The following is a 27,273-nucleotide window of genomic DNA, read 5'->3' on the forward strand; positions in this document are numbered from 1 at the left end:
CATGAGAGAGTCGCTGTCATTCAAATTGATTCTCTCCTATTTGTAATGGGCTCTTTCTGTCCATTTTCAATATTTTTTTCTTTAGTTTTGGTGTTTGACTATGATATTCTTGGTATGAATTTCTTTAGATTTATCCTGCTTGGGTTCACTAGACTTCGAAATTGTAGATTTATGCGCACCTTTTTGCCAAATCTTGGAAAAGTTCAGCCATTATTTCTTCAGATATTTTGTAGCTCTATGCCCTCCCTCATCTCCTTCTGGAACTCTGATGACGTGATAGTTAGATCTGTTGTTATAGTCCCACATATCCCTGAGGGTTTCTTCATCTTTGCAGTCTATTTTCTCTTTGTTGTTCACAAAAGGTACTTTCTACTGTTCTATCTTAAAGTTTCCTAATTTTTTCCCTCTGTTCTTTCTATGCTTCTACTGAGATCATTCAGTGAGCTTTTTATTTCAAGTAGTGCATGTTTTAATTTCCATTTGGGTTCTTTACATCTTCTTTGTTTTCCATTACTTTGCACATTGCCTCCACTGACAGCGTAGGGGTAGAGGTTTGTTAACTACCCAGCAGGGATGAAAGTCCTGGCTCCCCACATGCCTTACTCTGACACTCCCATGGTTGAGGGTGGTTGGTTGTGATGCCTTATTACAGTTGGATAAGGCTGGAAGTCCAGGCTCTCCACTGGGTCTTTGCTGGCATGGGTAGCTTTCTCTGTGGTGTTTGACTGGTAGAGCAGTCATTGTCTCAAGGTTTTGTCTTACTAGGATGCCCCTTTCCTGGTCCTTTGGCCAAAGAGAGGAAGCATTTGCTTTGGGCATATTTTGTGTGTACCCATTGGCATTTCTGGATTGCTGAATTCTCCCCTATTCAGTCTAGAATGTATGAGGTAGAAAGAAAAACTAAGTAATTCGCCACCATGTCAGTGCTGAGGACCCAAACTGATTTGCCTTCTTCTCTTTATCTTTGAGTCTTCTTGTGTTTGTTTTACATATAATATCAAGGGTTTTTAGTTGCATTTAGTAGACAGAATAAGAAAAATCACATCAACTCCATCTTCCCCAGTGTCTTGAATGTTTATTGGCTAAATATGGCAACTCTTGTAGGTTATCATTATGAGGCTGCCCTACCAAGTCTAGACTGTTCATATGAGAATTCTTATTATGCAAGAAAACTAAACCTATAATATGTTCAGCACACTATTTCAAGGGTGTCTGTGACTCCTAATTGAATATATTTCATAACTTAAAGAAGCATTAAAATTTTTAAGACAAATAGGAGACTTCAGAGAAATTTCTGTTTTATTGGCATGTCAACAGACTCCATTTTGAATTCAGATCCATGGTGTTTAGGTAAAAAGGATTCTTTTTTCCATTTTTTTTTTTTTTTTGCATGGGAATTGAACCCAGGTCACTGGCATGACAGCTGAGAACTCTGCCTGCTGAGCCACCATGGCCTGCCCAGTGAAAAAAACATTTATTTTACTTTTTAAAGCCTATCAAATGCAAAAAGGTAAAGTATTTTATGTTTTTGACCCTTTTAAATCAATATTAAATATCCATGACGTTTATTTCATGTCTGCTCTATTGAATTCTTCCTATACAAGAACCAGGTACAGAGTGATGTGCTTTTATATTTTAAGTCATTTAATCCTATGATGTCATCCCTACTGCACAAAGTACTTGGCATGCTACATGGCAGGTAACTTGCCAGAACACTACACAAAATATTTGAACCCTGCTGTGCCTGGTAGAGAGCTATACTATAAAATTCACTACATTATGCTTTCATGAGCGAGCAGAGAAAATCTCCCATTTTCCTACTTTACCTTTTCTCAGTAGTCTGCTGTTGCTATTGTACCAGCTTATTCCTATGTCTTCCGTCAGACTTTCCTTGTTTGAACTCTTTGCACTGAGTTTCCATTTTCTCACAGTGCTGGAACACCATATTCAATGAGAAGCTTCCTTCCTTAGTAAGAAATTCTTCTACTCCATTAAAATATGAGGAGGTCTTAATAAGACAAAATTTTTAAAAATGAATGATATTTTTTTACTGGGATTCTATATTGTGAAACAAATAGTTTGAGATACTTTGTGTCCTACATAAGAATGCCCCAACTCCTGGGTGTTGAGCTTCAAAATGCCATAAGCTTAAAACCTTGCCTTCACTGATTTCATATTTTGTTATACAAGGAAAGTAAATAAATGAGTGTCAGTGAATTAAAAACTACTCACAATCTAGTGCAAGTTAAGTGAAAGATTTAATGATATTATTCAAGCCATATCTCACTTAGTTATGAATTTGCTGCTCTGGATATTTAAAAAATTTGAAATGCAGGTGTTCTTTTCTGTTCTAATAATTGAAAGCCAATGAAAAATGGAATAAGCAGCGCATATTGAAGTTTGATGAAATACTTTGAATTCCAAAATCACTCTTTTACAAAACAAGGGTGAAGTTAAGCCAATATAGAAATAAATATTTGTCAAGCAGGGGATTAAATTGATTCAGTCTGTGGGGCCTTTTCCAGGAGAAAAGGTGTCTGGCTGCCTGAGCCAAGAACAGGCAGGCTGTACAGGTAGTCACGTGATACCTCGAATCAGCCAGACTGGATTTGCGTCTTTGCTCTAGTACTGACCAGCTGTTCCAAGGTACAGAAACTCTCTGAGTCCCGTTTTCCTCATCTAAAGTGGAGAAAGCAGCATTTAACAGCATATTACATGAGGTGAAATATGCAAAACACTTGCCATGTTATAGTTCCATAAAAAAACAGTTAGTATTATTAAACTGTGGTTTAAATTTACTTGGGTTATTTCCAGATTCTACCCAACTTTGTGTTTTAGACTTAATTTGAGAATGCCTTTGAATTCTTCCTGTTTAAATGGTGTGTTCTGGGATCCCAGCTATACTTAACATACTTGTGCTAGGTCAGCCTGCTGACCAGCTTCCTCATTAGTTAGCTCAAAGGCTGGGGAGAAGCAGGTGTATAAATTGTGCTGAGACACTTTTGTAAAACTGTTTTGGATTTTATGTTACACACAATACGTTAAAAACAAAAGAAAGCATGGTTAGCTAAATGCAGAATTTAGGCTAAGTCTGGAAGAAGTAGAAGATACTTTAGGCTGTTTCTTTTTACTTAATTTTTTATTTAGTTGCAAATAAACTTGAGCTCCTCATTGACTTCCTGTGTGGTCTTTATCAATTTTCTCCATTTCTTGGATCCTTGTAAACAAAATGGGAATAATAGTAGTTTAAACTGAATTGAATTACCATAAAGAAATCATACATGTAAAAGATTTAGCACAGAGCTTCAAACATAGTGGGAACTGCAAAAATGTTAACTGATTTTCTTGATAATGAAATATGTCTATCTGGGATAAAAATACTAAGAGCTAAATTATACTTAAGTAGAGAAAGTCTGTTGAAGTTCTGCCAATTTGAAACAGAGACATCAAACAATCAGAGAGTTCTGATTCCTACAGGTGGCCCTTTCTGTTGTCACATTCCCAAGTCTAGGCCCAAGCTCTGAAGACCCAGCAATTGGATTTTGTAAGAATTCTGGGCTTATGCAAGAGATGGGACTCACTCTCTAACCATATCTTTCTGTCAAAAGGTTCTATTGTAAGGTTTCAATCTCTAATCTATTTTGCGAGGTAGTTGAACTGCATGCTTTAAAAATATTCTTTTTATACAGATTACCAAAAGATGGGGTGGGTGTAGGGAATAAAGAGTAAAGGCTTAAAATGTACAGAATTTCTACTTGTGACAATGGGTTAGTTTTGTTAATGGGTGGTGGTGATGGTAGCACAACACTGTGAGTGTAATTAACATCACTGAACTAGTTATTTGAATGTGGTTTAAAGAGGAAATTTTAGGGTGTTTGTCTGTTACTTGAAAAAAAAATTTTTAAGAAATCCATGGACTTGCACAACATATTGAACCCTAAGTTAAACTATGGACTAATAGTAAAATTATAAAAGTGTGCTTTCATCCATTTTAACAAATGTTCCAGACCAACGCAAGGCATTTATAATAGAGTGATAGGTGAGAACCCTTTGTTTTTCTGCATGATTTTTTGTAAACCCACAGCTTCTCTAATTAAAAAAAATTTTTTAATCTTCTATTAGGTTTTTCTCTTTTGCATATCTCCTTAACACTTGGAGTTAAGAGTATAAATCTTTTATCATCATCCCTTTCTAACTCATCTATCTCTGAATTTGGAGCCTTCATTCTTTTTTTTTAAAATGTTTTTATGATAAATCTTCACACATAAATAATCCATACATGGTGTACAGTCAATGACTCACAATATCATCAAATAGTTGTGTATTCATCACCATGATCATTTTTTCGAACATTTGCATCACTCCCCAAAAAAGAAAAAAACAGAAAAAAGAAAAAGCCTGTACATACCATGCCCCTTACCCTTCTTTCTCATTGACCAGTAGTATTTCCATCTACTCAATTTATTTTAGTTATTTTTCTTCTATCCCCCTAATATTTATTTATTTTTATCCATATTTTTTGCTCATCTGTCCATACCCTAAATTAGAGGAGCATCAGACACAAGGTTTTCACAATCACGCAGTCACATTGTAAAAGCAATATCACTATGCAATCATCTTTAAGATTCAAAACTACTGGAACACAGCTCAACAGTTTCAGGTATTTCCCTCTAGCCACTCCAATACACCATAAACTAAAAAGGAATATCTATATATGTATACAAATAACCTCCAGGACAACCTCTTGACTCTGTATGAAATCTCTCAGCCACTGAGACTATTTTGTTGCATTTCTGTCTTCCCTCTTTTACTCAAGAAGGCTTTCGCAATCCCTTGACACTCATCCCGGACTTTCTGTCCTTCACAGGGGGAGAGGGCACTGAGTTCACTTGCTGCATCAGTTTGGAGAGAGAGAGGCCACATCTGAGCAACAAAAGAGTTTCTCTGGGGGGACACTTAGGCCTAACTTTAAGTAGATTTAGCCTATGCTTTGCAGGAATAAGTTGCATACGGGCAAATCTCAAGATTTGGCCTGTTGATTTGGTTGTCTTCACTGCTTGTGAGAATATCAGAAATTCTTCAAACGGGGAGGTTGAATATTTCCTCCTTTCTTCCCAGTGCCCAAGGAGACTTTGCAAATACTTCTTTATTCACTGCCCAAATTACTCTGTGATATATTGGGGCATCACACTAACCTGGACAAACCAACAAAATCTCACACCCTATTCAAGATTCTATGTACTTATGGTGTTCAACTAAACTAACCATACAAGTTCAAGTAGGAAATGGAGCCCTCATTCTTGTTATAACACTTTTTTCCCTTCTTACTCCAGCCCAATATCCCTATCTTCTAATTTTAGCTGTAGATTTCATTCTATTGTGTTATATCTAAGTCTTACTGAAATAGAGGCCTGAATTTCGTTTGCCTCTGTTCAATATAGGCATCATCAGTGCCAGGTTAATCTTCCCTAATTATCACTTAATCATATTGAAAGACTGAGTGTACAAACTGACAATGGCCAGTCCATGTATAAAAATAGCACTCAGGCCCACTATCTAGAACAACCAGGAATCTAAACCACAATCCCTGTAACAATCAACCCAAAATACCCAGGACTTGATCAACAATTGACAGCTTCCCTAATTTTTTGCCTCTGCCTCCAAATTAGGATAAAGCAGAGAAAGCCAAATATGCAACCCTAAGCAACCACATAAGATCCCCCACATCCAGTTAGCTCACTTCCAGCTTTCCTATGCTATTATAAAGCTTTCCCACTCCCCAACCTGATTCTGAGTGTGGCTCCCTTGAATAGCAAGCCTGCAGTAAATAGCCTTTGCTTGTTCTCATTTGGGTGCTTATAATTTATTTCCATAATATTATCTCATTACCTGTTGCAGCCTGTTTTCTACCACATCAAATAGAATCTCTTTTGCCTAGTTTTCTCTATCCTCCATAAAATGATACCATACTGCAGCACTAAACTTATAGCCTAATACCTCAGATCACTTTTTTTCAATACATATGTGCTTTTGTTGAATACTTTCTGCATACTTGAGTCTGGGTGTACAATGACCAGAGAGATGGACATGTTATCTTATTAGAGGTGACTAAAGGCACAATTACTCTTACACAGAATCACTGCTTGAATGGTTGGTAACCCACCGAGGACACTCTAGGTGGTCATGGAGTTCAGAAAAACACAGTAAATTAACATGAGCTTTGAGCTGAACTCCTCAGGAAATAGCTGTTAGATGCTTGAAGCTAAGGCTCAGACTGCTGCAGGTGGAGAACAGCGTATACAAAGGTCCTGGAGGGAAAGGGGCTTTCAGTGAACTGGGAAGATTGTCCCCACATCTGGGGTTAGTGGGCAAGGATAGTGGAGTCAGATGAGGTCAAGGAATGTCTGCTGTATCTGGATTGCACAAGGCCTTGAAAACCATGTGATGGAGTTTGGATTTTAATGTAAGATAGGGAGAAGCCATTGAAGGCTAATACCTTCAATGCAAAAGAGGGGCATGCTTTGCATTTCTGAATGCTCCCTCTGGAAGCAGTGGGAAGAATGGATTGCAGTGGGATGGTGCCAATTTTCCAAAGAAATGACTGAGATGGAAGGCAAGTGGGAGGGCAATGCAGAGAAGTAAATGGGTTTGAAAGCTCTTTTGAAGATGGGGTTAGCAAGATACAATCATTGATTGACAGTCGTGGGTCAGAGTGGGGATCACACCATGGACCCTGATGACCCCTTTGTTGCATCCAGTCCTCTCTCTTCACTGGCCCACAACATTGCCTCTGCACTTTATTGCCTCCTTTCTCATGTTACTTGTCCAAATCTTACCCATTTTCCAGGCTCAGCGGAAGCTCGATCACTCCATGAAGGCTTCTTCCAAACTTTCTCTTCCTGTTTTTTCCCTGAAATTTCAAACTCACTACAGCTGTATTAGAAGTTCATTTTGTGCTGTTATGTCTTTTCTGTTTGTTGGCCTCCCACACACATCTCTGTTGCTTTTCCATGTCACTGAAGATTCTGGAATAATGTTGAAAGCATGATAGATTTTCAAAATGTATTTGATTGGTTGATTGATTGGTTGATTAATATAAGCATTTTTCTCTCTCCAAGGTCTGTTACAATTTTTTCTAATTTCTTTTTATTAGAGCAGTTGTAAGTTTACAGAAAAATCGGGCAGAAAGTACCAAATTCTTGTATACACACCCCCCACACACATAGTATTCCTTATTGTTAACATTTTGTATTAGTGTGATACTTTCAATCAATCAGCCAATATTATGATAATTATATTATTAATTATAGTCCATGGTCTTACAACTTTCTAATGAGAATATGGAAAAATAAATGCATTAAACTTTCATTCTCATTAATGGCTTGGAAGTTGAAAATTAAATGTTCTAAGTACATGCTTTGATATGTTGACCAAGCCAGCCTATGTTGGATTGAAGCTGTTATGTACCCCAGAAAAGCCATGTTGTTTTAAACCTAGTTCAATCTCATGGGGTAGACCTATTGTGGGGTAGAATCTTTTGATTAGATCATTTCTATGGAGCTGTGACACAACCAATTGTAGGTGCCACATTTTGAGTATATAATTTCCATAGATATGTAGTCCCACCCATTCAAGGTGAGTCTTAATTAGTTTACTGGAGTCCATAAGAGTCAACCCAAAGACCAGAGAGATGGAATTAAGTGTCAGATATTTGGAGATGTTCAGAGAGAAAGGCACTGGAATCAGAGCCATTTGAAACCAGATATTGCCATGTGCTTCCCCCTGTGGCAGAGAAACACCAGATGACATTGGCTTTTTCTTTAGGGTAAAGGTGTCTTTTTCTTGGGTGTCTTAGTTTGGACATTTTCATGGCTTTAGAATTGTAAATCTGTAACATAATAAATCTCCTTTATAATAACCAATCCATTTCTGATATATTGCATTCCAGTGGCATTAAGAAACAAAAATACTGCCTTAACTTTCCCTTAGCTTAACTAGACTTTATACAGATTTTCCTTGATTCTAAGCCCCTGATCATGCTGTCACCCCAGCCCTTATGCCATCCAGGTGTCTAATTAGGGAGTCCCTTACTCCCTTTTCTGTCTCTCCTGGATCCTACATATTCCAGGTGGTCTAATCAAAGGAAAAGAAAATATTCCAAACCAAATGGCCTTAATTGCATACTCAGTAAATCACTCATCCAGCCCAATGCTCAAATCTCTCTAATATCCTCCAGTACTTTTCTAATAACCCATCCCAGACTTTAAAAATCCCACTGCCCTGAATAAAGTATTTGCAAAGTCCCCTTGGGGAAGAAAGGAGGAAATATTCAAGCTTCCCATTTGGAGAATTTCAGATATTCTTGCAAGCAGTAGAGACAACCAATCAAACCCCTGATCTTTGGGTTCACCCCTATGAATCTTATTCCTGCAAAGATTAGACTAAGCCTTCTTAAAATTAGGCCTAAGAGTCACCCCCAGAGAACCTCTATTGTTGCTCATTCAGATGTGGTCTCCCTCTCTAAGCCAATTCAGCAGGTGAACTCATTGCCTTCCCCACTACATGAGACATTAACTCCCAGGGGTGTAAATCTTCTGGCAACATGGGACAGAACTCCTGGAATGAGCTGGGACCCAACATCATGGGATTGAAAAAGTCTTCCTGAACATAAAAGGGAAGTGAGAAATGAGACCAAAAAAAGTTTCAATGATTGAGAGATTTCAAACAGAGTCGAGAGGTTATCCTGGAGGTTATTCTTATGCATTGTATAGATATTCCTTTTTAGTTTATGGTGTACTGGAGTGGTTAGAGGGAAATACTTGAAATTGTTGAGCTGTGCTCCAGTAGCCTCGATTCTTGAAGATGATTGTATAACGATAAAACTTTTACAATGTGACTGTGTGGTTGTGAAAACCTTGTGTCTGATGCTCCTTTTATACAGGGTATGGACAGATGAGTAAAAAAATATGGATAAAAAATAAATAAATAACAGGGGGCAAAAGGGAAAAAAATTGAGTAGATGGAAATACTAGTGATCAATGAGAGGGAGGAATAAAAGAGGTATAGTATATGTGAGTTTTTTCTTTTTATTTCTTTTTCTGGGGTGATGCAAATGTTCTAAAAATGATCATGTGATGATATTGTGAGCCATTGACTATACAAAATTTCACCATGTATGAACTGTATGTGTGTAAAGATTAGTCAATAAAAATGTATTTTTAAAAATCCCACTGCTCTTTATTTCAGCAGAGTTGAGTTCACACTTAAATTTCGGCCTCTCCCCACTATTGCAATAGCCTTGAATTAACTCATCCTTGCCTGTCTAACATTGTCTACTGCAATTTTTTTCTTTAACATTGTTTTGCCCTATAACTACCTGGAACATAATTTGATTGCATTTTTTGAGATAAAAATATTTAAGAATCTTGTAATAAATGCGAGTTGGCATGCTGAATATCTTTTATCAATAGGTACTGTTGAAAATAAGTTTCAAGTTATGTTAACTTTCAAGCTTTTGTGGATAAAGGAAAATTTACGACATTAGAAAACAGAGTTTTCTTAATGTTACCTATGGATCTCTTATGCATTTAACAGAAGGAATGGAGAGACATTTCAAAGTATTTGACTATATTTAACAAAGCTTTTTGGAAACTTTAAATGTTAATTTAAACCCCAATTTTTTTAATCATCCCTTTTCAATTTTCATATTAGCTCATTTCATTCCTGATAAGTGAGATATTTTATGAATATGTCTTTGAATGAAAACTAACTCAGCTCAAAATCTCATGGGAACTATTTTCTTGAATGCACAATGTCAAGAAGATAGTAAAAGGTTTAGCTCTCAGGCTTTTTCCCTCTAACTTGTTTTTGTCTATTCAGAAAAAGAGTCCCAAAGACCTTCCTTCCCTCTGCCCTCCCAAATAAATAAGGATGACTGTTTGTAAATGTATTTGTTTTGAATACTGGCTACAGAATCCAGATGCATAAATAATTCTCAATAAAACCTGGATCTTTTGCAGGATTGGCTTTACTTCTTACTGTTATATTTTGATTTTGAAGTTTAATAAACTTGAAGCAGCAAGCACAAGAAGAGGAAACTGTCTCACATAGCTTCAAACATTGGAAGTTTCATGACTTCTGATGGTTAGAGAAAGGTTGTTTCCTTCAGATACCCAGAGGTGGTTTTTTACTAGATTCATTCCTTGGCTTAGCTTTAGGTAAAGCAAATATTTTTACCATACATAAGTCTATTATATTTATGTTTTAATGACATGGGTTCCCTTTATTAGCAATGATATTCTAAACAATATCAAAATAAACACTAATTTGTAATTTTGTGGGAACCGTGTATTTGAATACATTTATAAAATGCTTCTAAGAAAAGTATGACCCATGACTTCTGAGAGAAACAGAATAAAAGAATGTGTGAGGGTGCATGGGTTGTTCAGTTAGAATGTTCGCCTTCCATGCAGGAGACCCAGGTTTGATTCCCAGACCATGCACCCTTCCCTCTCCCCCCTAAAAAAGGAATGTGTGTTTGCCCAATGACTTCATACACAATTTGGTTCCATTTGTTTTCTCTGGGTAGTAATCAAATATATTGACTTAAAATGTAAGTGTTTAACTTTATTCATAATTCTGGCAATGTCTTCAAATTTTAATCTTTTTCACTATTTGTTTCATTATATTTTCATCCACCACCCTTTCAAATCATTATTTTGTTTCATGATTCATATTAACTCAGAGTAGATTTTTATCCTCTCTCTGACTGGTTTTGTAGAGAATCAATCACCTCTGAATCTTCAGTCCTTAGCCTGATACCTCAAAATTATTTATTATTCAATTAAAAGATTATGAAACAAATGTCAATGACTCCAGAATTTTAAAATATGTTGATGATAATAATGACTCCCCATGGGGCAAGTTGTCAAAAGAATAACTTCCACCTAGAATAAATGCTCGCGATGGGCATTTCAAATCACCAGACTGAGACACCACCTTTCAACTCTGACTATTCCAAAATGCAATGTTTTGGAAAAGCAAGTTTCATTTTTAGACAGCAAAGCTCCACATAATTTTCAGAAGGGCCATTTTTTAGGGCACTGTTAATGATCTTTAAAAAGCCCATTTACAATCACAGAAGAATACAAATGGCTTTTATATTGCAAATTAACAAGATGCTTTTACTGCTCATGCATGCATGAATGAGCCTGTATGTGTGAGAAAGAGAGAGAGTGAGCAATAGAAAGGGAGAGAGACAGAGAGGAAGAAGAAGGAAGAGGAGGAGGCAAAGGAAGAGAAGAAATAGAAGAGGAAAAGTGAAAACATAAATCCTTTCCTCTTATTTATATTCTTCATTTTCCCCTGCAGATCCACTTTCCATCTCCTCCACTTTGCTTTATATTCCTGGAATTAACCTAATTCCCTTCCTTCTACTTCTAGCAGGCTCAGCTAATATGTAGCACTGACAAATGGAAGGGTGGTAGTGAGAGATGTTGGAGACCTTGTGCTTCTGTCTCCACCCTGTTTGGTCATAGATTGGCTGCATCTTAGTTGAAGCCCACAGAGTCCCACTGGATGGTCTTTCCCACTGCTTCACAATTTCCCCCTCAAACCACACCAAGGCCCTCATGGAAATTTCTGTACTACCAGTTAGCAAAGAAGAAACAGAAAACAGGCCTATTTATAAATAAATCCGTCATATAGGCTGGCCCCAGTCAGAGCGGATATTCATCTTTTTGTAACACCACTCTAAAGCGGCACCGAAAGATAGTCATGGAGGGTAATTGTGCTAGTGGGCAGAGCCTTGAGCAGTGCATATGGTTAATCTCCATGTAGAAGAGATGCACTGAGGTACAGATTTTCAGTGGCTAATGGTTTGTCCAGTTAAGCAAGGGAACTGAAAAGAAGAAGACTGGAAGATTGTGGAAAGGACATCTGAGGGCAAGTTAGTGGTAAGCCTTCTTGGAAATGGCACAGATTGTGAAAATAATTTAATATCCACTTGAGGGCATGCATATTGCAGGAAACTTCAACAGACAGATGATCAAAATAGTTATTCTATGGATATCTCAGACCTTTCTCCACCATCCCATGTTTGGTCTCTGGGTCCATGGACAAAGAAGCTAAGGTGGCAGGAATGACTCAATATGGACTACCCCTCTCTAATACTAACCCAATGTGGTAGTTAGATTCAGGTGTCAACTTGGCTAGGTGAGGGTGCCTAGTTCTATTGCTGTGGACATGAGCCAATGGCATGTGAACCTCATCTGTTGCTGATTACATCTGCAGTTGGCTAGGAGGTGTGCCTGCTGCAATGAATGATGTTTGATTTAATTGGCTGATGCTTAAATGAGAGAGCTCAAGGTAGCATAGCCCAAGCAGCTCAGCATACCTCGTCTTGGCACTTGCAGCTCAGCCCAGGCAGCTCAACCCAGGTCCTTGAAGATGAAGAAAGAAATAACCCTGGGGAAAGTCGTTGGAACCCAGAGGCTTGGAAAGAAGGCCAACAGAGATCACCCTATGTCTTCCCATGTAAGAAAGAACCTCTGTTGAAAGTTAACTGCCTTTTCTCTGAAGAACTGTATGTTAACTAAATAAATCCCCTTTTATTGAAAGCCAATCTATCCCTGGTATGTTGCATTACAGCAGGTAGCAAACTAGAATACTCAACAACCTCCATAACCAAATGCCCAAAATGCAAGTAGCAGAGGCAAATACTGCACCCTCAGTGTGACAATATTACTTGGAGGACCAGCTGGGTGCCTAGTCCCTGGTAGATGACATGCATAGCTCAGATTTCCTTGTCTAAAGTACCATTTCTGACTTACAGAAGGCCTTATTCCTCAAAATGATCTCCCACACAAAATTGCCTTTTTCAAATAAACTTTTTGAGAAAGGAATATGGCAATGGGCTCATGCCTGTGCAATTAATCTATCTCATCCACATGCTCCAGCATCCAGAAGTATGGATGCTGAAATAGCCAGTAGAAGACTCTGTTATTTTATTATTATTTGGAGACTTTATAGATGAATGTATTAGTTAGGTGTATTAGTTAGGGTTCTCTAGAGAAACAGAATCAACAGGGAACACTTGCAAATATAAAATTTATGAAAGTGTCTCACGTGACCGTAGGAATGCAGAGTCCAAAATCCACAGGGCAGGCTACGAAGCTGATGACTCCAATGGATGGCCTGGATGAACTCCACAGGAGAGGCTTACCAGCCAAAGCAGGAATGCAACCTATCTCCTCTGAGTCCTCCTTAAAAGGCTTCCCATGATTGCATTTAGCATCACTAATTGCAGAAGACACTCCCCTTTGGCTGATCACAAATGGAATCAGCTGTGGATGTAGCTAACGTGATCATAACCTAATCCTATGAAATGTCCTCATTGCAACAGACAGGCCAGTGCTTACCCAATCAGAAAACAGGTACCACAACTTGGCCAAGTTGACACCTGTCCCTAACCATGACAATGAATTATGTGTCTTAAGCCAGAGGTAAAATACGATTCCATCTATCCTATACCCAGTATATCTGGTCTGAGAACCAAGGAGAGGAGATGGGAGTAACCTTTATTTCTATTACACCTAGCAATCCACATAAGACAGTTTTGTTTTTCTTCCCCACTTTTTTGGACCAAGTGAGTTTGGAGGACTACATACCTGAGAGTTGAATGCTTGCACTAGAAAAGACAATCCAGGTCCCACTAAATTAGAAGCTGGAGCTGCTTCTAGCCATTTAGAGCTATAAAAAGAAGATATTATTTTCTTGGTTGGTCTATTGATTCAAGCCACCCAGAGGAGAAACTGAATTTCAATGCAGAACAGGGAAAAGCTAACTGTGCTAAGAATACTAGGAATTCTCAGAGATGGCCCTTGGTCAGCCCCATGCCAAATAATTGTATTCAATGAAAAACTGTGGCAACCCAATGAAAAGAGGACTCTCCAGCACTCAGACCTGCCTGATGAAAGTTTCAGTCACCTCACTAAGTAAAGAAGCCCTTCCAACTGAAGTGTGGTAGAGAATTACTGGATGATAAAATGAGTTGTGGAAAATGGCAGTTGTGGTTATTAACTTAAATCTCAAGATGAATTGCAAAGCCAGGGGCAAGAATAATAAAGTGTTACATTAATTATTTTGTCTCTTCCCCCTACCTTGTAAAATTAATATATTTGGTGGATGTAACTGTTTTAAGTTTCAAAAGGAAGTATGGCTGACTTGACATTACCCCATTAGGACAGGTCAGATATTTCCAGATAAATATGGAAATTTGTGTCACTTCTGGATCAAGGAAACAATATTTTCAGTGAAACAAAACACTCCGGACATCCTAGACAAAAACAACTGCGGACACTAAAGGGCAAAATGTGTGGACTGTCCTAGATGTTTTGTTTGTCCCCCCCCCACATTTACTGACTACCACTCTTTACCCTTCTTTGTACTTCATGGGATTGACTTCTAGCTTCTGATTGGGTTTAGTCCATTGGAGGTACCAGTGGTTCAGAGTTCAGAAGTGGAGAAATGTGAAGGTGTTTATTCCCCTGTGTTCTTCTGTGCAGTCTGACAGTGTCTACATTCTTTTCCAAAAGATACAGTCCTTCTCAAATGGATCAATCATACAGATATAGCTCTCTGCTCACCCCAATGCCTGTTCCTTTATGCTTGGGGGCAGTAAAGGATACCCATTGAGGATATCCCTGACTGATTTCAGTTGCTAATGGGCTTTCTTTGAGCCAACTGCTTCTCTTTAGATAGTTCTCATTGTTGATTAGGGGGTGCTATTTATTTCCAGCTAACAGATTCCCATTTCTGTAGATTATCTTCTGTAGGAAGATGAACATTCAATAGGAAAAAAGTCTACTCAAAAAATTCAAGTGAACATTTTCTGATATTAAAGAAAAAGAAAATGTCTAAGAACTAGACATATAATGAGGTAAATACTTGTAGATTTCTCAAAATTTTCAAAATCCTAGCAACAAAATTGCACTCTTTTCCCATCCACAAAGCTCCCATGTATGTCCTTCTGTGTTTTAGTTGTGCCAAAGTTGTCAGAATGCAACACACCAGAGGTGGATTGGCTTTTAATAAAAGGGGATTTATTTAGTTAAAAATGTGTAGTTCTTCAGAGGAAAGGCTGCTAACTTTCATCTGAGGTTCTTCCTTACACAGGAAGGCACAGGGTGATATCTTCTGGCCTTCTCTCCTGACTTCTGAGTTCCAAAAACTTTCCCTGAGGTTTCTGCATCTCCAAACATCTGGGCTGAGCTGCAAGTGCTGAGATGAGGTATGCTGCGCTGCTTGAGCTCTTATTTAAGCCTCTAGCGAATGAAGTTAAACATCACTCCTTGCAGAAGGCACAGCCCTTAGCCAACTGTAGATGTAATCAGCCGTAGATGAGTTTCACATGCTAATGATTCAAATTCACAAGAACAGAACTAGGTAACATCACCTGGCCAAGTTGACACCTAGACCTACCACTTTCTCCATGAGTCATTATTCTATAGTATATTATAAAAATCAGTCAATGTTTTCTAGTATTCACCCACACCAAGGATAGTGGAAAATACAAAAGGAATGAAATTAGATTGCCTGGATGACTGCTGGCCAGCACTGAGTTCCCTGGGGATCCTAAAAGTTAATTATAAGAGGTTGTCGGTATTTTAAATATTTTTAAGTTTGATATAAAGTGTGCTTTTACCATGATAAAATCTATGAGAAAAAAAATGTAGCAACACACAATAGGTATTTTAAAGCACAGGCTTCTACAGATCCAAGATAACTCACCAAACTCTAAAACAGAATAAACCCAGATATGCCCTACACTGCTGTATATTATAATCAAACTGCCAAATGCCTAAGATAAAGAGAGTTCTGAAAGCCACAAGAGAGAAGCAACATATCACATAAAAGGGAGCTTCAATAAGATTAAGTATTGCTTCCTCATCAGAAACCTTGGAGGTAAGAAGACAGTGAGAGGATATACTTAAGGTGTTGAAAGAAAAAAAAAAGGCCAACAAGGAATTCTATATCTAGCAAAACTGTCTTTAAAAACTGAAAGCAAGGTTAAGACATTCCAGATAGATAAAAGTTGAAGTAGTTCATCACCACTAGACTGGCCCTACAAGAGATGCTAAAGAGAGTTCTGTAGGTTGAAAGGAAAGAACAGTAGATAATTTGAAGCCACATGAAGAAATAAAGATCTACAGTAAGGGTAATAATATAAATGTCAGTGCTATTGTATTTTTGTTTTGTAACTCCACTTTTTACTTCCTACAGGATCTAAAAGGCAAATGCATGGAAAGTAATGATAAATCAGTGGGTTTGGATTCATAATGCAGAAATGTAATTTTTTGAGAAGGACTACGTAATGGTGGGGGATAGAGGGCTATAGGAATATGGTTTGTATATGTTACTGAAGTTAAGCTGGTCTCAAAGCAAATATGGGTGTTACAGATTTAGGATGTTAAATTTAAGCCCCATGAAAACTACAAAGAAAATACTACAGAATATGCATGCACAGGGCCAAAAAATAGAGTACAGCTTGCCAGGGAATGAGAGTAGGGGAATGGGAAGTTAATACATAATGGGTTTACGGTTTCTGTTTGAGCAGATGGGGAAGTTTCAGTAATGGAAGGTGGTAAGGATACCACAATATTGTGAATGTGATTGATCCCATTGAATGGTGTGCTTGGAAGTGGATGAGATAGGAAAGTTCATGTTGTATATATGTTCCTACAATTAAAGAAAAAAAGGAACTAAAGAGACAATGACAGTTTAATGCAATACATGATCCAGGATGAGGTCTAGCAAAGGAAGAGAAAAAGTTCAAAGGGATATGATTGGGATATATGAAAGTGTTGAAAGCTTTATATCAATGTTAAATTTCTTGAATTTGATAACTGCACTTAAGGTGGATGCATAAGTGAATATCCTTGCTCTTTGGAAATGTACCTAGCAGTACTAAGTGCTGAAGGAAAAGGATGTATACAATCTACATTCAAGTATTCAGAAAATGGATTGATTAATAGATAAATGAATGGAAGAAAGGAAGGAAGGAAAGAAGGAAGGAAGGAAGGAAGGAAGGAGGGAGGGAAGGAGGGAGGGAGGAAAGGAAGGAAGGAAGGAAGGAAGGAAGGAAGGAAGGAAGGAAGGAAGGAAGGAAGGAAGGAAGGAAGGAAGGAAGGAAGGAAGGAAGGAAGGAAGGAAAGAAAGAAAGAAAGAAAGAAAGAAAGAAAGAAAGAAAGAAAGAAAGAAAGAAAGAAAGAAAGAAAGAAAGAAAGAAAGAAAGAAAGAAAAGAAAGAAAGAAAGAGAAAGAAAGAAAGAAAGAAAGAAAGAAAGAAGGAAGGGAAGAAGGAAGGAAAGAAAGAGAAAAGAAAGAATATGGCAAATGTGGCAAAATGGTAAAATTGGTGGCTGAGTATCTGGGGTAGAGGACCCAGTGGTTGTTGGACTCCTTCATATGGGGTTTGTTTTATTTTTGTAACTGGCCTGTGAGTTTGAAAATATTTCAAAATAAAAAGTAAAAACAAAAAAACCCCACAAAATTAGCTTATGAATTTAAAAAGAGGTTGTGGCTTAAAATACTCTAGGAACAAATAAAATTATGAAAACACTTCTGTGCATATTATTATAATGTCCATGTTAGATGTCTTATTATTTCTATTGCATATTCCTTCCAAAAAGGCAATGCTGTTAATTTTTAGTTTTAGCTAGACTGCTATCAATTCTTGAGAAAAAATTTACCGGTCCTTATTGTTAGAGTGACAAAACCTACAAAATGAAGCAATTTGATTCAATCATCTGGCAATTGGAAATAATACCTGATTCATCTACGTTCTTAAAATTCCATCTTGGGATCTGAATTAGCTGCTTTAAGCAAAGTGGTCTATTCATTTTTGTCAGCAAGTCTATTCTCATTTTAACTTTTAAGAAAAACTATGCTTCCCTTGGAGGTTCTTTCTCCTTCCCCCCAGATCTTCCCACCTGCCCTCCTTCTGTTCACTCTTCATGGAAGAGCAGAGCCTCATTTTCTCCAACACCATCTCTCCCCATGAAGGGTCTTTCTTTGCACATCCACAGCTCCCCTCAGCTGCACAACTCATCTGATACTTTGCACAAATCACTTATTGTGGTAGGGGCTGATGTGGGCCCAAACTGCCACCTTTCCCTGTGACCTCACAGATAAGCCCCATGCTGGGGACTGGGTTAGCCTGACTCCAACTGGATGATAAATGCATGCAGACCTTCTCTATGGTGCCTAGAGGTAAAACAACATTCCATAGCAGAGTGCACTGCTGGCACGTTCCTTCCCCATTTGCCCCCAGGATATCTACATATTCCCTAGGGCAGTCTGGAGAAGGTATGTATGCTTTATGGTGCTGGGCTGGCCCACCCCAGCCACCATGGCTTACCAATTCCTCCTGGGGAGATAACAGGGTCCCTCCACTATGACGCAAGCCCAGGTGGGCTTAGACCATCTCCCTGCCCCAGCTGCAGATAAAGACCTGCTGGCCAAGGGGGCCTGACACCCACTGGTGAGGCTGACCTTGCTCTGTCCCTTCTCTAACTGAATAAACTCTGCCCCATCCAGGGCCTGGGGGAGTCCTGCTTTAGCCAGCCACCCTGACACCTGCAAACCAGAGAGTGAGCTGTGACCCCAAGACTGCTATTCCGTGTAATCGTGCTCCCTCCACATGGTAAGACCTCTGTCCTGGAGGTTAGATCTCCTTTGCTAGAATCTTTTAACCAGATGAAGTGACAAATTCCCTAGAAGCAGGAAGCCTCGTATAATTCCCACGCAGTACGTAGTATGTGCTCACCCATGGAATGTGCTCCATTAACGTTTGTAATAATTTTTGAGTGAATAGATGATAACATTTCCAGTCTTCCTTTTCTTTTGTCCTCAGTGAACCAGCCCAGGACTGTGCTGCACTGGGCCACCACATCCCTGTGCCGAGCAAAGCTTTAGTTGAATATTGAATATCAGCATGTGGGAAGGGCTCCAGACAAAGATTCAGGGGAGCTGGAATCTAATTCTGTCATAGTTAATAACTTCGTGTGAACCCCAGCTATTTTTTGTGTCTCAATTTCATTATCTGTGCCATGGGAATTGAGATAACTTTACAACCACAGAAGATTGTACTGAGTCTCAAGTTATATAATAGATAGGTAACTCTGCCAAAAAAAATGTATTGTTAAGCCAGAATTGAATTTAGACCTCTCAGGGGAACTGTAGTTTCAAGCTATCGTAGTGTGGCAGCTATAACCAGAAAAGATGGATTTTACATCCAGCAACTTATTCCTGGCCTTGCTTCCAATCCTAGCTGGTAACTTTCTTTCAAAGGCTATTCACTGATTAGATGAGCTGATTGCAGTACTTTAAACTCAAACTGGCTTTAGTCTATAATAGAAAGATTGGCAGGTTATCAAGAGCTGGAGATTCATGGTGGCTAAATTTTCTCTGTAACTTAAGGCTAATAAGATCATCTGATACAACAGTGATTATGTACATGTGCCAAAGCCTTCATGATTAGGCAGACAGTCTGTGCTTCTTGGTTAGGAAAAATAACTGCAGTGTATGCTAATCTTACACAGTGAACTAATGCTAACAAGAATTAGAAATCATTTTTTTGGTTTTGTTTTGCTTTTCTACAAAAGCTGGGATGCAATCTATGCTTGAAATAAACAAGGCAACCAACCTTACTCAAAAACAAACAAACAAAAAAATCTGCAATAGAAAAGGAGCTAGAGGCTGTGTGCCCCAAAGCTCTGCTTCCCAATGTGTCTAGGCTTTAGACTGGGCTTTACAAATATGTGCGCATCTATGCATTCATGGAATTGTGTTTACTTTCGTTTGATTACATTTTAAGCGTTCCTTCTGGAAATATTAATCTCATGGTGCCGGTGGGGCCAGAGAAGTTTCAGAACTCAGGGATCTGGCAGAGCTGAGCAGAGGGAGTGGCTCAAAAGAAGGCTGGGTGTTCTCCCCACCCCAACCCTGCTCTCTGAAAGCATTTCCAAGAGACACATGTCCTGGTAACAGGCGGGCAAGTCCTGTGTAATTGTATAGTCTGGTCTTTCCACTAAAGGCAATTAAACTACATTTAAGTAGCTACTTTAGCTACTTTATTATTATTTTTTAATATAGTGAGAAAAGAGCATTTTTTTCATGCAATGTTTTCAAAAACTTTGCCAGCTGTAATTTTCTTACGCTCAAATTGAGGGTACATGGTATTGTATTGTTAACTAGGTTGAATTCCTGCAGCCAGGGTTTTCCATATAACAGTAATGAGAATGATAACGGTGATGATGTTGACTTACCATGGAGGCAATTTAATGCCTTAGCAATTACTGGAATGTGTTTTCATATGCAGCTATAGTCTCCTGTCCTGATTTCTGTGAAGAAAGACATTCCTCTCAAAAGTTATTATAGTGTTTCATTTTACTTTTTCTTTAGGAAAATTTCCAGAAGCGATAGATGAAAAGATTGTGTTTTCCCTTACTCTCATACGGGGAAAAAGGAAGGCCAGGGCCAGTGAAGAATGTGGGGTTTAAACTACGATTCAATTTTTTTGCTGTTGTGCCTTTAGAGTGTGCTTCTGTCATGTTAAGTTATTACTTTTGTCTGTTTTTGTTCTGTTTACATTTCTACTCTGGCTTTGTGTTAGCAGTTGGCCTAGATTCTCATCTCTGCCCCCTGGAGCCCATTATGAGAGAATAGATGCAAGTGAAGATCCAAATCAGGAGAGGTCCTAATGGCCTCATTATCTCAGAAGAGGGGAAGGGGGTATCAGACACAGGTCTGACGTGGGAAGGAAACATCCTAACTCTGGTTTAGGGGAAGATGGAGGGTCTCATAGATGTGGTGGAGTGGAGTTGGTAGTAAAAGATGAGCAGAAGCTTCCCAGAAAGATAAGTAGGGGACAAGGGTGTATCAACTAGGATTCTCTAGAGAAACAGAATCAGCAGGAGATATCTGTAAATATAAAATCTATAAAAATGACTCATGTAACCATGGGGATGTAGAGTCTAAGGTCTGTAGGGCAGGTGGTGAGCTGGCAGCTCCAATGACGGTCCTCAACAAACTCTCAGGAGAGGCTAGCTGAAGCAGGAAGAGTGATTGTCTCTTCTGAATCCTCCTTAAAAGCCTTCTGGTGATTAGATTAAGTGTCACTCACTGCAGAAGACACTCCTTTTAACTGATTGCAAATGCAATCAGTTGTGGAAGCAGCCAACGTGGTCATGATTTAAGTCCGTGAACTGTCCTCATAGCAACAGACAGGCCAGCACTTGCCCGACCAGTCAACTGGGCACCACCACCTGACCAAGTCGACACATGAACTTGACCATGACAAAGGGTATTCCATAAAAAGAGAAAGCCATGTAAAGGAATAGAACCATGAGAGGAAAAGGACTGTTTGGAGAGAAGAAAGCTTTCCTAAAAGCACTGCAATATGGCTGGAGAGTAAGGCACACGTAGAGGAGACGAGGGAAGTCAAAGTCAGCAAGCGCTGAGGATGGGGTGGTGGAGAAGAATTAGCAGTTTCTGGGTCTTGATTACTTATGATAGGTGAAGAAGAAGGAAAACTCTGAATGCATCCCAGGTTTCTAGCTTTGGCAATGCAGTGGACTGTTGCACAATTCACAGAGTCAGGAAATACAGAGGAAAAGGTGTTAGAGGTGAAGAAAATGAGTTTAGTTTTTGATATATTGACTATAGTCTTCTAATAATTCAATATTTTTTAGGCAGCTGGGTGAAGTAGTGTGGGCTAGAAATACAGATTTGAAAGCTATCAGGTGGAACTTAGAGTCATGGCTGCAAATGGGCTACCATCTCTGGGTGTATATGTAGAAAGAGAAAAAGCTAAGTGTTGAATCCTGCCAACATCAATACTTAAAGAGTGGAAACAGAGAAATGACCAATGATGAAAAAGTACAGTCACTGAAGTCAAAGCAAAAGAAAATTTCAAGGAGTTAAAATGCGCAATGTACCTCATCAAGTGAAGGAATTGCTATGTCCCTGGAATTTGGCTATTAAGAATATCATTAGTGGTCGGGCCACGGTGGCTCAGCAGGTAAGAATGCTTGCCTGCCATGCCTGAGGACCTGGGTTCGATTCCTGGTGCCTGCCCATGTAAAAAATGTATATATATATCATTAGTTGATGTGCCAAGAACAGTTTCAGTTTGCAACCCAGCATAACTTGGTCTGTTGATGGCAACAAGTGATATGGACACGTGACTGTGGGATCTAACTGGAGAGTGGAGGCCAAAGGATGGATGGAGACACTGTGCAGGGGTCAAGATATGAAGGATCTTGTCTACTCCCTCTGATTAGGACTCAACAGAATTAATTTAGATGATATATTTATCAAGAAGAAAGGTTTTCAATACTATCCCTCTCTTTCTATTTTACATTATCACTCATACTTTTTTTTTTTTTTTTTTTTTTAGGAAAGACAGAGAGAAGGAAGGAAGGATAGAAGGAAGGAAGAGAGGAAGAAAGGGAAACATCTTTTTAAACATTTTCTTGTTTTATTGTATTTTGTTTCTCCGTTTTCGTTACATGGGCTGGGGCCGGGAATCGAACCGAGGTCCTCCGGCATAGCAGGCAAGCACTTTGCCCGCTGAGCCACCGCGGCCCGCCCCATACTTATTTTTTTAATCCACTACGTAACTAACCTAAAAAGGCTGACTCCCATCAAATGGAAACCCTACCACTTAGCACTTGTTTGAAAGCCCTTCAGATGTTCACTAACCTTGGGAAAAGAAAGCAGCAATGATAGCATTAAAGGCTTTTCATAATATGTAGAAAAATATATGCCAATATTGGATTAAGATTCCAAATTTCATTTATTCCATGACATAATAACATTATTGTGACATTCTAGAAGGCAACCAATTTCACATTAACCCAGTCATATTTCCAGTGAATAACTCTTAATCTCTGCCCTAGAACACATATTTGTGTGTGTATGAATACGTATAATTTTAGTCAATCAATGGGACTAATTGATCACTGGCAGAGTTATTTGCATCCTATACATTTTACAATATGAGAATATAATACTGTGAACACAAGATGAGAGAAATCAACAGTTTTGCTAAAATAACAGTTTCATGTTGTTTCTTCATTTCTTTCTTAAGGAGAAAATGTTCAAAAGGATTTGCTTTGGTATTAACAGGTATCTCATGCTAGCACGTGGTCAGGGATATTATTTGGTGGAGAGTGAGGTAGACAGGCTGAAGTTGGTTCCATAGGCCAAGTGTCAGCCTTAACAACACCTAAAATAGGTCTTAGCAAGGCTAATCCAGAGTCAGCTTGATCAATATATGGAGAAAATTTCCTTTGTAGACTGAAATTCACCAAACTGAAACTTACCCAGCAGAAGGATAGAAGACAAATGTTTCACTAGCTCAAAGCTAATCAACAATTACTATAGAAAGAAGAAACAACTCTGGGATTTTTAACAGCATTTGTTCTAAATAAAATATTGGCACTTGTGCATTTAAGAAAATTCAGAAAACTATCGAAAAATATAGATAACTCGCATAAACATATATTTTCCCCAGTAATTTATTAAGCATCTATGGAACTTTATTATTGGATTTATTCTGCCTATGTAATTTTGTATCCTGCTTTTTCCACTTAATATATTTTGAGTATTTTCCAAAGCCAGTAAATATTCTTCAGATACATTATTTTAAATGGCTACATAGCATGCCATTGTATACATGTGTCATATTTTAGCATTTTCTTCTATGAGAAAATTATATCATGTCCAGTCTGGGACTATTAACCTATTACTGAGATAAAAATTCTTACACTATAAATGTGCACACACTGTCTGTATAGTATTCGCTTCTAAAAAAGAAATGATTGGATATGTTAATTATTAAAATTATTTTATAGATATTGCCTATTTGTCCTATAGAGAAGTTGTGCCCATTAAGATCCCTACTAGAAACATCAGAGAGTCTGCTTCACAGCACACTTGTCAATACAAAATTGGCATTTTCAAAGAATCTCTGATAATTTGGTAGTCAAAATATTTAACAGTTTAACATATTTCTTGGATTATTAGTAAATTTGAAATTTTCTCATATGCTCATTGCTGTTTGTATTTGATTTTTACTTATCTTTACTTATCTTCACATGTTGTATTCATTTTTTATCTAGTTTCTATTTTCTATTGATGGAAATTGATTTATCTTTGATTTTTTCTTTTTTTGTCTTTGATTTTTAAAGCATCCTTTAACAATTTTGAGTAGTTACATAATATATAGTTTAATATTTCCCTATTTAGCACTTGCATTTTAATTTTAAAGTTTCTTTTCTTTTTAAATTGAGATATAATTCACATACCATAAAATGTGACCTAAGATATAGTTTATCTTGGAGAATGTTCCATGTGTACTTAAGAAGAATGTGTACACTCTAGTTTCTCTAAGATCATATAAATATTTCACCTTTTATTAAAGATTTCTGTGGAGAGGAACAATTCTAAGTTTATACCCAATTTTTTGAGGGCTTGCATTATGCAGAAAGTTCATGCAACTTTAGAAAGTTGCATGAAAAAAAAAGAATGTATAGTGTGCTTTTGTTGGATGGCATGTTCTATAGATGTCTGCCGTGTATAGATGGAATTAGTTTTGTTCAAGTCTTCTAGCTCCCGTTTCTCTTCAAATAATTGTTCTGTCCATTGTTGAAAGCTGAATATCCAAGTCCAATTATTATTGTTGAACTAGACAAGTTAATTCTCCCTTCAATTCTGATAGATTTTGCTTCCTGTATTTGGTGTCTCTCTTGCTAGGTGCATGTTTATATCTTCCTGATAAATTGATGCTTTTGGGTTTTTTTTTCTTTTTGAATTTTTTTTTATTGGTTTTTTGTTTGTTTGCCTGTTTGGTTTTTGGGGAATTGCATAGGCCAGGAATCGAAGATGCTTTAGTTTTTTTATGAGATGTCTTCCTTTGTCCTAGTAATAATTTTCATGTTAATGTCTATTTTGTCTGATATTAATATAATCACTCCAGCCTCTTGTGGTTACTGTTTGGATGGCATATCTTTTTCTTCCTTTGCTTTCAGTCTATATGTATCTTTGAATCTAAAATATACTCTCTGGTATTATATATAGTTGGATCATGTTTTTTTTTATTATAATCCGTTTTGCCAATCTCTATTTCTTATTGGAGTGTTTAATCCATTTACATTTAATGTAGTTACTGATAAGTGGAACTGTTCACATTGTCATTTTGCTATTTGCTATCTATATATCTTGTTTTTTTTTGGCATGGGCAGGCTCTGGGAATTGAACCAAGGTCTCCAGCATGGCAGGTGAGAATTTTGCCACTGAGCCACCATTGCACTGCCCTATCTATATATCTTATGACTTTACTGTTTCCCTGTAGGATGAGCCATGTGGATCGGCAGGCAGTATTTTGCCTGCCATGCTGGAGACCTGGGTTCAATTGGTGGTGCCTGCCCATGCAAAAAAAAAAAACCAAAAACCAAGAAACTATTGTTTCCCTGTAACTCTATTCCTACCTTCTTTGTGTTAAGTAGATATTTTTTTAGTATGTCATTTTCAATTTCTGTGTCATTTCTTTTACAGTATATTTTTTAGTTAATTCTTGGTGCTTACCCCAGGGATTACAATTGACATCTTAATTTTTAAAAATGTAGTTCAGGTTAATACCAACTAAATTTTAATATAATGCAAAATCTTTCTTCTGCATTGTTCCATTCCCTCCCAACTCCTTTGTTCTATTATTGCCATAAGAATTATATCGTATATATTATAAGCCTGTCAGCAAAGTTCTATTATTATTTTATGCAGTTTTTTATTGGTCTCCATTTTTATTCATATTATTATTAATGGTTCCAAACTCAGTCACTGTCAATGAACACTGCTTACATTAAATTACCAGGGTCATACAATTTGTAAAGCATCCGTGAATTTGACCCCAGTAGGAGAGCTCAACAAAAAGAAAGCTGCCAAATACCTGCATAGTCACCAAGGCAAGATTCCAGGGACTGGACATGTAAAAGCCCCTTCACTCACTTGCTCACTCACCCCCTAATCACCTAATTACTCCTCTCACATTCAATAAGCCATTCAATAATTATACACAAGGCTGTGAAACCAGACTTTGGTTTTGAATATGAGGCATTGGAGAGGTGCATTATTTAAATTTTTTTCCAAGAAAAATTCCCCTGCCACACATTTACCCTCCTTTTTACAATTCTTGAATTTTTGATTTGGTTATTATTATTTTTTTTTTTTGGAAATTACAGCATTTTGTTGAAGCATGCTATTTATATTGACATGGAATGGTTTAGAATTATGTGTAATTTAAATAATTAAACATTTCTAGTATTCTTCCTTGTTGATTGATATGGTAAATATTTGACAGATAGAACCTACATAAACTAAAGCTCTTTGGGATCAGCAATTATATTTTTTTAAAACTTTTTTTTTTGAAGTGAGGAAGCATTGTCTAAAACAATAAAGAAGAAGATGGTCAACACACGTATCAATAAGTATATTGGTTTGAGACACAGAATCTTTATCACATAGGCAGATTATTCAGATTGTTAAAAATCTTTTATAGGTTTTCACTAAAAGCAAATAATCCAAGAAAACATTGTCATTTTAAAAGAATGAGGCCCAAATTCTTGTTTTCCAAGAAGATACATCTGATAAGAAAACTATTAATAATATTAATAGTGATCAAAACCCTCCCCCATCCTCAGCCCTTAAAAGCCTGCTGCGTTTTGTTTCCACAGAGTTGAGTTCTGCTCTCTCTTCCCTAAAGTCCTGCTTGCCTGTTTCACGTTGTCCCCTGAAGCTTTTTCTTTGACAGTTGCTAGTAGTACCATGACTCGTTGGGATCTGAACATCCACTGGACTTGAGACCTCTCAACCAGATAGATACAAGTGCACCCCACCCCCATTGCCCTCCTGCTTGGATTTCTGGGGGCTGGTAATTATTCAACTCCTGATCCAGTGCTCCAGACAATGTAACTGTTGAAGCATGGCAAGGACTTGACTTTGATTTTCTCCAAAAGTGTTTTTTTTTTTTTTTTTTTTGTATACTGGTATCTCACTGAATGGAGGTCTACTCCCTAACTCTGGGTTTGAGTGAAAACCTTCCTGGATAGAAAAGTCTTGGCTCTTTTGAGTGGGGATTTCATTCCTAACCTCTTCCACCGAGTGGGACTCTTTCTGGTTCCCCTCTGTTTAAAATAGAGACTTCCCAAGTGGA

General features: G+C 37.8%; 1 non-coding gene across 1 annotated transcript; it reads left to right on the forward strand.

The window, feature by feature from the left end:
• The first annotated feature begins 24,437 nt into the window (after positions 1-24,437).
• LOC143689108 (U5 spliceosomal RNA) lies at positions 24,438-24,555 on the forward strand. The gene has a single exon (XR_013178578.1). It is a non-coding gene; the product is annotated as a U5 spliceosomal RNA (small nuclear RNA).
• The last annotated feature ends 2,718 nt before the right edge of the window (positions 24,556-27,273 follow it).

Source organism: Tamandua tetradactyla, chromosome 6 (assembly GCF_023851605.1).
Source record: "Tamandua tetradactyla isolate mTamTet1 chromosome 6, mTamTet1.pri, whole genome shotgun sequence".
Classification (NCBI taxonomy): Eukaryota; Metazoa; Chordata; class Mammalia; order Pilosa; family Myrmecophagidae; genus Tamandua; species Tamandua tetradactyla.